Below are 12,635 nucleotides of genomic sequence, written 5' to 3' on the forward strand. Positions count from 1 at the left end.
TCCACCAAATGGACGATTACGAGGCTAACATGTGAAGTGATGCTACATAATCAAACAACTATGAAAGTAAGTATGGTCATACAGGGCAAGAGGTACTCACAAGAGCAATGTAGTGTGCAGTATAGTTGCGAGATTCTGTGGTCCCTTGAGAATGAATTTCTTCTGCTAACAGTTTTCGTACAAGTGAGACATTAAGGCAAATGCAGAAATGTAGTTCAAATTGTGATGTGATATCATAGATAGTACCTTACGCTGCAGCCGAGACCAATGTGTAACAATATTATTCCAGTCACCGTCGGATAAATGTAGCACTGGAGACTTTACAGAAATTTTGTTCAGAGGCTTGCCATCGAAGTGCGCTTGCCTCGGGTAGGAACGATACTTCATCAACGAGTGCTTGAAAAGCGCAACCAACCCTTGCTCGTCATCACAATCCAGTTTCCTCCTCGCCTATTTAAAAGAATGAAATCTTGTGTCTTCTGTCAGGAGAAACATATGCAGTAATGACCATGAATAACATTAGTACATTACTTACGCGTAAGTTGTGGAGGAAGACTGGAAATTGTTCTGTGTTTGCGGTATAATCTTTCCATGAAGGAAAGATGCGCACAAAGTTCCTGACAACAACATAAGCTTCGTCTTCTAAACTGGGAAGAAATGGAACAGGGGTCCTATTTGCTGCAATTGGGGCTCTCTCTGGTTCGAAAAGTGATTTGGCAACTAGATTTGGTGTACTCTTTGCTGGAATAGGGGTTTTGCGTCGTACAGCTGGTGCTATGTCTACTAGCATAATCATACTGTTTGCTGCAGTTGGGGTCTGCTGAGTTGGGGCATCAGAAATGACCAGTGTAGTAGGGCTAGAGTCTGCTAGAGTTGGGGTATTTTGTGGGTCAGGTGATATTACAACTACACCTAATGGGCTATTTGATTTATCAGGTGCCACTACCTTTTCCAAATACTTTGCTTGTGCTCCTCCACGATCAGCAATCGCCCTCTTCCTTTTGAATGTCTGATACACAAGAACATCATTTGAATGGATAAATATGGTATGATGACAGATGAAATATGTACTGAAAATGGATAGGCAGGGCGTATTCACATACACAATGTGTAAACTAATTAAGCTAATGGTAGTGCAACATCTGAGGGGGGACGAGGTGTAGCGCAGTCTGGTCAGCGCATCTGTTTTGGGTACAGAGGGCCATAGGTTCGAATCCTGTCACCTTGATGTGGTATTCACACAATGGGGCCGAACTGCAAAGCCCCGCAGCCTATCCGTGGTCGGGAAGGCAGGGGTATTAAAAGTGAAACTTGGCTTGCGTGTGCGCGCACACAAAGAGACTGAGTTGGATTGCAAAGCCTCTCAGACGGAAAAGTAGAAGCAATGCAAAGCATCAGTTGCAAGATATGTGCGAGCAATGTAACCTTGGAAAGTTAGAGCAATTACCTTGATGGGTGGATAAGATAGGGCATCTTCCTCTGACTCCTCCACTAGGGAGCTACATTGACTTAGGTCTCCCTCTAGCTCAGAATCACTGTTAGGATCATATTCTGAGCATGAATCTGTAGGTGGAGAGCGTTTGCATTGCATTGCATCCAGACTTGATTTCAGTCCCTTAATGCCAAGTTTGACAGCCATGGCATTGTTCTGCTTTATTCTTTTCATGCGCGCAAGCTAATAATCATTAAGATGTTGTTCAGAATCTGAGATTCATGAAAACATAAAAAGTAGTCAGATTATCTATGGAATGCATTGCGGATTCAACTCAGAGAGTGTCTCCCTATAAACCCCTGCATATGCAAAGTTCACCTCCCCAACCGTGCTGACCAGACCACACAGAGAAATACAAACCCCTTATGTCTCTATAACAGGCAGGCACACATTTCAAAACTGAAGTAGGAACATTAGAATCATATGAAATTCGTATTTGAACAAATAAACTAAGCAATTATGAGTGGCATAATGTTTAGCTTCAAGGGTGGAGTGTTGGTAGTGCGACACAAAGCAAGTAGGCAGATTGTATTCCATGTAAAAGATCGAAACCTATGTAAAAGATGGAAATGACACTTTCTTTCTATACAATGCAGTGTTCGTTACCCACACATGAGGTAAGAGATCACATAGAGAAATACTATTCACTCATGTCTATGGTTCCAGTATTTAGAAACAGGGTGGTCCACCCTAAAAGAATATTGACAACAAATATGACAAGGCAAACATAGATGTAGTGAATCAATCATTTACTTGTGAGCTTACTAGGACAAGTATGCAGAATTGTAACTGCAGTAAGAGACCGTCCAAAATCAGAATGAAGAAGTTTGTCTAGCACTTATTGTTTGCAACTAATCGACATGAATACTTGGATATTATATCGAATGAGTAAGAAAGACAAGTAAAATTGTCAACAAACCTGGCTTGCAGTAGTAATCTGGGTCAATGTCACTACGACCAACAATCCAAAATGACTAGTTTCTGTTCCGAGGGCCGGAATTTTGAAAACCCTGTGAACTTTAGAGGTACTAAAGATTACCGAAATACATCTGAACCATTAAGTGTAGGTAGCACTGAGCACACAACAAACCCTAATGACAATCCTGCCTAATGAGTAATGAATCAATTAGAAAATGGGTGATGAGGAGTGGCTGCTGAGTGTTGAGGACATATCTCAGGATAAATTGGGTTGTCTTGGTGGGTGCTGCACGCCTGAGCCCTGAATGGACTGGGAAGGTAGGCACGGCGGCATGCCCGGGCAGCGGTGATGCTGTTGGGCGAGCGGCTCCTGGCCTCCTGTTAGTCCGGCGTCTCCTCCTAGAGTCATGTCGTCTGGGGACGGCAAGTCGCCGGCGAGGCAGGCGGCTGGGGGCGAGTAGAGATCGGAAGCGCGCAGCAGAACAGAGGGGAATCGAGGCCTGGGATGACCCAAAATCCCAGGATGGGCCGGCCCACCGTGGGCACCCTGTAGAGATACACACCCGAGTGGCGAACATGTATTTTCGAAACTAATTTAGGAGCATTTAGCTGACCAATTAAACAACTCTGTTTTAATAATATCAGATTCGTATTTGAACAACTAAGCTTGTTTAACTTGATGGGTGGAGCAGTGTTATTATGACACGAAGCACGTATTCTGATCGTATACTGCTCATAAAAGGGGGAAACTCTAAGCATATATTTTTTAGCAAAAGAGGGTTTCCCCTCCGATTTCTATTAAAGAAACCACCACGGAACCAACATGATCAATTAAACCCTAAGCATGATCAATTAAACAATATTATGGCTATGCCATGGTAGATTTGAAGCTACAAACCGGAGAAATGATATTTAGCATCCATTGTTTGCTTCGAACTAAGAACTAAGTTCTAAGAGCTGAAAAGAAAGTAGAGTAACCAAGTTAAGATCTATTTTCTGGTTGAGATCAAAAAGTTGAGGAGATATGAAGTACCACCTCTCTTGCGGCGCCGTGTAGGCATTGGGGGTGCGATGGCTGTCGGTGGCGTTGAAGCAGATCTGCGACGGTAGACGGGTGCATCGGGGGATAAGTCACGTTGTGGTGGTAGAGAAGGTCGTGTGAGCGGCCCCGGCAAAGAGGACGACAGCGCCGATGAATCGAGAGGACGTGATGCAAGGCTATTGGTCCGTCGCCATGGATTGGAAACGTCCATCTCTAGTAGTGGACGACGCGGTCTTGGTAGGCGCTCCGGCATGGTGGAGGAAGGTGGCGATGGATGTGGTGGAGGACGGCGGCGATGGATGGGGTGGTGGACAGAGGCTGGTGTGGGGATGGGGTGTTCTAGCGCGGACGGTGTAGGAATGGGAAAATGGAGGGAGAGGTACAGGGAACCATGTTTTAGGGACGCGCCTGTCTGAAATATGGGAAAGTTACGAACTTAGCCCCCGTTTAAAATTTGGACGTCTCGTCGGTTGGGGATAGGACGGTAATCTCGCATCTCGCCAATATTTGCCCAGAGCGATTTTGGGCGAGGAGAGCGTGGTTGGCGCCCATGGTTGGCGCCCACGGTGTATGAACGGGGCTGACAGGTAGGGCGGTTGTGTCACGTCTGAGTGAAGTTACAAACCTGCCCCTATTGAAAATATTTGCCTACATCGATTTCGGCCTAGTCGAGTTTGTTTTGCCGCCTGAGGGAGTCCTGGATTAGGGGGTGTTCGGGTAGACGGACTATACCTTCGCCGGACTCCTAGACTATGAAGATACAAGATTGAAGACTTCGTCCCGTGTCCGGATGGGACTTTCCTTGGCGTGGAAGGCAAGCTTGGAGATACGGATGTTCAGATCTCCTACCATTGTAACCGACTCTGTGTAACCCTAACCCTATCCACTGTCTATATAAACCGGAGTGTTGTAGTCCGTAGGACATCAACTCCATCATACAACAATCATACCATAGGCTAGCTTCTAGGGTTTAGCCTCCTTGATCTCGTGGTAGATCTACTCTTGTACTACCCATATCATCAATATTAATCAAGCAGGAGTAGGGTATTACCTCCATCGAGAGGGCCCGAACCTGGGCAAAAACATCGTGTCCCATGTCTCATGTTACTATCCGGCCTTGACGCACAGTTCGGGACCCCCTACCCAAGATCCGCCGGTTTTGGCACCGACATTGGTGCTTTCATTGAGAGTTCCTCTGTGTCGTTGCCTTTAGGCCCGATGGCTCCTTTGATCATCAGCAACGATGAGGTCCAGGGTGAGACTTTTCTCCCCGGACAAATCTTCGTCTTCGGCGGCTTTGCTCTGCGGGCCAATTCGCACGGCCACCTGGAGCAGATCGAAAGCTACGCCCCTGGCCATCAGGTCAGGTTTGGAAGCCAAAACTACACGACAGACATCCGTGGAGATATGATCTTCGACGGATTCGAGCCACAGCCAAGCGCGCCGCACTATCTCGAGGGGCATGATCTAGCTCTACCCCCGAATAGTGTCCTGGAGGCCGCACACGCACCGGTTCCGGTCCTTAACTCGGAGCCTATTGCGACAATCGAGGATGAGCGGTTGGACGTCACCTCGGGGGCTACAATCTCAAAGGCGATCGAGTCGAACGCCAGCCCCGCACTCCGCGTGACTCACGACTCCGAGGATCCGGACTCCTCTCCGGACTCCGAACCCCCCGCGCCCCTGCCAATCGAATCCGATTGGGCGCCGATAATAAAGTTCACCGCTGTGGACATCTTTCAGCACTCGCCTTTTGGTGACATCCTAAATTCTCTCAAGTCTCTCTCTTTATCAGGAGAGCCCTGGCCGGACTACGGCCAGCGAGGATGGGATACGGATGATGAAGAAATTCAAAACCCACCCACCACCCACTTTGTAGCCACTGTCGACGATTTAACCGACATGCTTGTCTTCGGCTCCGAAGACATCGACGGTATGGACGACGATGTCGGAGACGAACAGGAACCAGCACCCGTAGGGCGCTAGAAGGCCACCTCATCATATGACATATATATGGTGGATACTCCAAAAGATGGAGATGGCGATGGAACAGCGGGGGATGACACCTCCAAGAAATAGCCAAAGCGCCGGCGTCAGCGGCGCCGCTCTAAATCCCGCCAAAGCAAAAACGGTGATTCTGGCACGGGAGATAATACTACCCCGGATAGCGTCGAAGAACACCCACCCCAGCAAGATTCAGCGCAGGAAGATGGAGAAGCCAGCCCTCATGAGAGAGCGGCAGACCGAGAGGTTGAGGACGATAACTATATGCCTCTCTCCGAAGACGAGGCAAGCCTCGATGACGACGAATTCGTCGTACCATCAGACCCCGCCGAACAAGAGCGTTTCAAACACAGGCTTTTAGCCACGGCAAACAGCCTTAAGAAAAAGCAGCAACAGCTTAGAGCTGACCAAGATTTGCTAGCTGATAGATGGACCGAAGTCCTTGGGGCCAAAGAGTATGAACTCGAACGCCCCTCCAAGAGTTACCCAAAGCGCAGGCCGCTACCCTGATCATAGGAGGAAGCACCTACATCACCAGTGCATGACATGGCCGACCGGCCACCTCGCGGCCGCGACAGAGAGGCCTCTCGGCCCTCCACCCAAGCCATGCCCGACGCCGATCAACTAAGGCACGGGAAAATGCGCCAGACCTGCGAGACGTACTGGAGGATAAGGCAAGACAAACAAGATCGATCTACGGATCGCGCAGGCGCCCTACGACACGTGACGATGATCTTCACTCCGCATATAACAAATCCGGCCGGGCCGAACACAACAGACATAGCTCTTTCGAGCTGCGTCGTGATATAGCCCAATACAGGGGCGCCTCACACCCGCTATGCTTCACAGATGAAGTAATGGATCATAAAATCCCAGAGGGTTTCAAACCCGTAAACATCGAATCATATGATGGCACAACAGATCCGGCGGTATGGATCGAGGATTATCTCCTTCACATCCACATGGCACGCGACGATGATCTACACGCCATCAAATACCTCCCGCTCAAACTTAAAGGACCGGCCCGGCATTGGCTTAACAGCTTGCTAGCAGACTCAATCGGTTCTTGGGAGGACCTAGAAGCCGCATTCCTCGACAACTTCCAGGGCACTTACGTGCGAACACCGGATGCCGACGACTTAAGCCACATAATTCAGCAGCCAGAGGAATCGGCCAGGCAATTCTGGACACGATTCCTAACAAAGAAAAACCAGATAGTCGATTGTCCGGACGCAGAGGCCCTAGCAGCCTTCAAGCATAACATCCGCGACGAGTGGCTTGCCTGGCACCTGGGACAGGAAAAGCCGAAAACCATGGCAGCCCTCACGACACTCATGACCCGTTTTTGCGTGGGAGAAGACAACTGGCTAGCTCGCAGTAACAACTTAGCAAAGAACCCTGGTAATTCAGATACCAAGGACAAAAGTGGCCAGACTCGTCGGAACAAGCAAAAGCGTCGCGTTAGCAGCGACAGCAACGAAGACATGTCAGTTAATGCCGGATTCAGAGGCTATAAATCCGGTCAGCGGAAAAAGCCATTCAAAAAAATACTCAGGGTCCGTCCAGCTTGGACCGAATACTCGACCGCTTGTGCCAGATACATGGCACCCCCGAAAGGCCAGCCAATCACACCAACAGGGATTGTTGGGTGTTCAAGCAGGCAGGCAAGTTAAGAGCCAAAAATAAAGACAAGGGGCTGCATAGCGATAACGAGGAGGAGCCCAGGCCGCCGAACAGTAATGGACAGAAGGGTTTTCCCCCACAAGTGCGGACGGTGAACATGATATACGCAACCCACATTCCCAAGAGGGAACGGAAGCGTGCTCTACGGGACGTATACGCGATGGAGCCAGTCGCCCCAAAGTTCAACCCATGGTCCTCCTGCCCGATCACTTTTGATCGAAGGGACCACCCCACTAGCATACGTCATGGCGGCTTCGCCGCATTGGTTCTCGACCCAATCATCGATGGATTTCACCTCACAAGAGTCCTCATGGACGGCGGGAGTAGCCTGAACCTGCTTTACCAGGATACAATGCGGAAAATGGGCATAGATCCCTCGAGGATTAAGCCCACAAAAACGACCTTTAAAGGCGTTATACCAGGTGTAGAGGCCAACTGTACAGGCTCAGTAACACTTGAAGTGGTCTTCGGATCTCCGAACAATTTCCAAAGGGAAGAATTAATCTTCGATATAGTCCCGTTTCGCAGTGGCTATCACGCCCTGCTCGGGCGAACCACATTTGCAAAGTTTAATGCGGTGCCGCACTACGCATATCTCAAGCTCAAGATGCCAGGCCCTCGAGGAGTAATTATGGTCAACGGAAACACCGAATGCTCCCTCCGTACAGAGGAGCACACGGCGGCTCTCGCAGCGGAAGTCCAAAGCAGCCTTCTTAGGCAATTCTCCAGTCCGGCCGTCAAAAAGCCAGACGCTGCCAGGCGTGCCCGGAGTAACCTGCAACAAGACCGCCTGGCACGTTCTGAGCAGGCGTAGCAACGCGGCCCCAACCCCAGCCCTTGCGACATAGCGGAACTAGTGCCTCGCATACATAACTACGCTCTCGAAATACCATGGGCACAGGGGAAGGGGCACAGTAACGACACGCCCAAAATACGTCTTAAAACGTACTAGGGGCTGCCGGATTCTTTTTTAATTTTCTCTTACTTTCAGGACTCCATACTTCGGACGACCTGTTCGGAAATTCAACTGCCGCACAAACGATGCAAGATCAGGGAGGCAAAGAAGCCATGCCACATTATGGAACCCCCAGGTGGTCTCTATTACGAGCAGTATACCTGTTTTGAATACAATTCCGTGGCCTGCCCTTGGCCAGGACATGTTAAATAGCCCAATATCTTTATTTTACAATACCACTTGTATCGTTCTGCTCTGACAGCAGCCTTTATATAAACAATGCATAGCTTTTGTCTATTTTCTGCATTATTCTCTTTTATATATGTTCATTAATGACATGTTGCACCCATACACTATGGTATGGCAAGTACGCCAGGGGCTTCAGTACTCTTTAATATGGTGTGAGAAGTCCGTACAGTTTCACAAGTGCGGCACCCCGAACTTATAGCACTATATGCATCGGCTTCGAATCATGATTTGGGTCAATAGTTGGGTTTACCCGGCTCCTGTGTTCGGCTACCTTACGTTCCGCTCTATCGGCTAAGGTAGCACTTGGAGAACCACTGCGATTGTGCCCTGATTCGGCCGGGCGAGCACCTCAATGGAGAAAGCTAAAACTGACTGTCATGATGGGGCGAGAGACCGGTCACTGTTCGAGAGGTTTTTCGAGTCCCTAACGACTTATGCCGCTTCGAGCGAGGAGCCGGCTTCGTACGGCCAAAGGCGTGGATAGCACCCCGAACTCGGTCTTCCGAACTAGGGGCTTCGCCGAAATTTAAAATTATAAAGTTCTATGGCTAAGTGAGAGTGTTCAAGCATTATAGTCCGATTGCCTGGTTCGTTGTGCTGAGCGCCTCCCTCGAAGGACCCAACTATGGGAAAAAGAGCGCTCAGGTTTATCCCGAACACCCCAACACTAGTGGCAGAAGCCGACGACTAGCCATCTCTCAATTTTTTGATAAACGGCCACACAGAAAATAATATTTTAAATTCAATAAGCATTGCTTAGCGCATATGAACAAGTTTTCAGCACACAGGATAAACACGAGCGAGTTCATTCAAAAATTACATCCTTGGTACATTCATCCGCCACAAGGCGGGCACCTGTAAGAACATCCTTGTAATAGTTCTCAGGCTTGCGATGCTCCTTCCCCAGTGGCGGCCCGTCCTTCACAAGCTTCTCACCGTCCAGCTTACCCCAGTGCACCTTTGCACGGGCAAGGGCCCGACGGGCACCTTCGATGCAGACGGAGCGCTTGATGACCTCAATGAAGGAAATATGCCCTAGAGGCAATAAAAAGTTATTATTTATTTCCTTATATCATGATAAATGTTTATTATTCATGCTAGAATTGTATTAACTGGAAACATAATACATGTGTGAATACATAGACAAACAGAGTGTCACTAGTATGCCTCTACTTGACTAGCTCGTTAATCAAAGATGGTTATGTTTCCTAACCATAAACAAAGAGTTGTTATTTGATTAATGGGATCACATCATTAGGTGAATGATCTGATTGACATGACCCATTTCATTAGCTTAGCACCCGATCGTTTAGTATGTTGCTATTGCTTTCTTCATGACTTATACATGTTCCTATGACTATGAGATTATGCAACTCCCGTTTGCCGGAGGAACACTTTATGTGCTACCAAACGTCACAACGTAAATGGGTGATTATAAAGGTGCTCTACAGGTGTCTCCAAAGGTACATGTTGGGTTGGCGTATTTCGAGATTAGGATTTGTCACTCCGATTGTCGGAGAGGTATCTCTGGGCCCTCTCAGTAATGCACATCACATAAGCCTTGCAAGCATTGCAACTAATGAGTTAGTTGTGAGACGATGCATTACAGAACGAGTAAAGAGACTTGCCGGTAATGAGATTGAACTAGGTATTAAGATACCGATGATCGAATCTCGGGCAAGTAACATACCGATGACAAAGGGAACAACGTATGTTGTTATGCGGTCTGACCGATAAAGATCTTCGTAGAATATGCAGGAGCCAATATGAGCATCCAGGTTCCGCTATTGGTTATTTACCGGAGACGTGTCTCGGTCATGTCTACATTGTTCTCGAACCCGTAGGGTCTGCACGCTTAAGGTTTCGATGACAGTTATATTAAGAGTTTATGAGTTTTGATGTACTGAAGTTAGTTCGGAGACCCGGATGTGATCACGGACATGACGAGGAGTCTCGAAATGGTCGAGACATAAAGATTAATATATTGGATGACTATATTCGGACACCGGAAGTGTTCCGGGGAAGTTTCGGATAAAACCGGAGCACCGGGGGGTTACTGGAACCCCCCGGGGGGTTAATGGGCCTCATGGGCCTAAAGCGGAGAAGAGGAAGGGGCTGCCAGGGCAGGCCGCGCGCCCCCTCTCCCTCTAGTCCGAATTGGACAAGGAGGGAGGGGCGGCGCCCCCCCTTTTCCTTCTCTCCTTCCACCTCTCCTACTTGGACAAGGAAAGGGAGGGGAGTCCTACTCCCGGTAGGAGTAGGACTCCTCCTGCGCGCCTCCTCTAGGGCCGGCCGCACCCCCCCTTGGATCCTTTATATACGGAGGCAGGGGGGCACCCTAGGACACACAAGTTGATCTTCGTGATCGTTCCTTAGCCGTGTGCGCTGCCCCCCTCCACGATATTACACCTCGATCATATTGTAGCGGTGCTTAGGCGAAGCCCTGCGACGGTAGAACATCAAGATTGTCACCACGCCGTCGTGCTGACAGAACTCTTCCCCGATGCTTTGCTGGATCGGAGCCCAGGGATCGTCATCAAGATGAACGTGTGCTAGAACTCGGAGGTGTCGTAGTTTCGGTGCTTGATCAGTCGGGCCGTGGAGACGTACGACTACATCAACCAAATGCTTCCGTTGTCGATCTACAAGGGTACGTAGATCACACTCTCCCCCTCTCGTTGCTATGCATCACCATGATCTTGCGTGTGCGTAGGAATTTTTTTGAAATTACTACATTCCCCAACAGTGGCATCAGAGCCTAGGTTTTATATGTTGATGTTATATGCACGAGTAGAACACAAGTGAGTTGTGGGCGATATAAGTCATACTGCTTACCAGCATGTCATACTTTGGTTCGGCGGTATTGTTGGACGAAGCGGCCCGGACCAACATTACGCGTACTCTTACGCGAGACCGGTTCTCCCGACGTGCTTTGCACAGAGGTGGCTTGCGGGTGGCAGTTTCTCCAACTTTAGTTGAACTGAGTGTGGCTACGCCCGGTCCTTGCGAAGGTTAAAACAGCACCAAATTGACAAACTATCGTTGTGGTTTTGATGCGTAGGTAAGATTGGTTCTTGCTTAAGCCCGTAGCAGCCACGTAAAACTTGCAACAACAAAGTAGAGGACGTCTAACTTGTTTTTGCAGGGCATGTTGTGATGTGATATGGTCGAGACATGATGCTAAATTTTATTGTATGAGATGATCATGTTTTGTAACCGAGTTATCGGCAACTGGCAGGAGCCATATGGTTGTCGCTTTATTGTATGCACTGCAATCACGCTGTAATGCTTTACTTTATCACTAAGCGGTAGCGGTAGTCGTGGAAGCATAAGATTGGCGAGATGACAACGATGCTACGATGGAGATCAAGGTGTCGCGCTGGTGACGATGGTGATCACGATGGTGCTTTGAAGATGGAGATCACAAGCACAAGATGATGATGGCCATATCATATCACTTATATTGATTGCATGTGATGTTTATCTTTTATGCATCTTATCTTGCTTTGATTGACGGTAGCATTATAAGATGATCTCTCACTAATTATCAAGAAGTGTTCTCCCTGAGTATGCACCGTTGCGAAAGTTCTTCGTGCTGAGACACCACGTGATGATCGGGTGTGATAGGCTCTACGTTCAAATACAACGGGTGCAAAACAGTTGCACACGCGGAATACTCAGGTTATACTTGACGAGCCAAGCATATACATATATGGCCTCGGAACACAGAGACCCAAAGGTCGAGCGTGAATCATATAGTAGATATGATCAACATAATGATGTTCACCAATGAAACTACTCCATCTCAAGTGATGATCGGACATGGTTTAGTTGATTTGGATCACGTAATCACTTAGAGGATTAGAGGGATGTCTATCTAAGTGGGAGTTCTTTTAGTAAATTAATTGAACCTAAATTTATCATGAAACTTAGTACGTGATAGTATCTTGCTTGTTTATGTTTGATTGTAGATAGATGGCTCATGCTGTTGTTCCGTTGAATTTTAATGCGTTCCTTGAGAAAGCAAAGTTGAAAGATGATGGTAGCAATTACACGGACTGGGTCCGTAACTTGAGGATTATCCTCATTGCTGCACAGAAGAATTATGTCCTGGAAGCACTGCTGGGTGCCAGGCCTGCTGCTGGAGCAACACCAGATGTTATGAACGTCTGGCAGAGCAAAGCTGATGACTACTCGATAGTTCAGTGTGCCATGCTTTACGGCTTAGAATCGGGACTTCAACGACGTTTTGAACGTCATGGAGCATATGAGATGTTCCAATAGTTGAAGTT

General features: G+C 48.2%; 1 non-coding gene across 1 annotated transcript; it reads left to right on the forward strand.

The window, feature by feature from the left end:
- Positions 1–1,153: 1,153 nt before the first annotated feature.
- Positions 1,154–1,228, forward strand: TRNAP-UGG (transfer RNA proline (anticodon UGG)). Its single transcript has one exon. It is a non-coding gene; the product is annotated as a tRNA-Pro (tRNA).
- The last annotated feature ends 11,407 nt before the right edge of the window (positions 1,229–12,635 follow it).

The sequence above is a fragment of the Triticum aestivum genome, chromosome 2A, assembly GCF_018294505.1.
Source record: "Triticum aestivum cultivar Chinese Spring chromosome 2A, IWGSC CS RefSeq v2.1, whole genome shotgun sequence".
Classification (NCBI taxonomy): Eukaryota; Viridiplantae; Streptophyta; class Magnoliopsida; order Poales; family Poaceae; genus Triticum; species Triticum aestivum.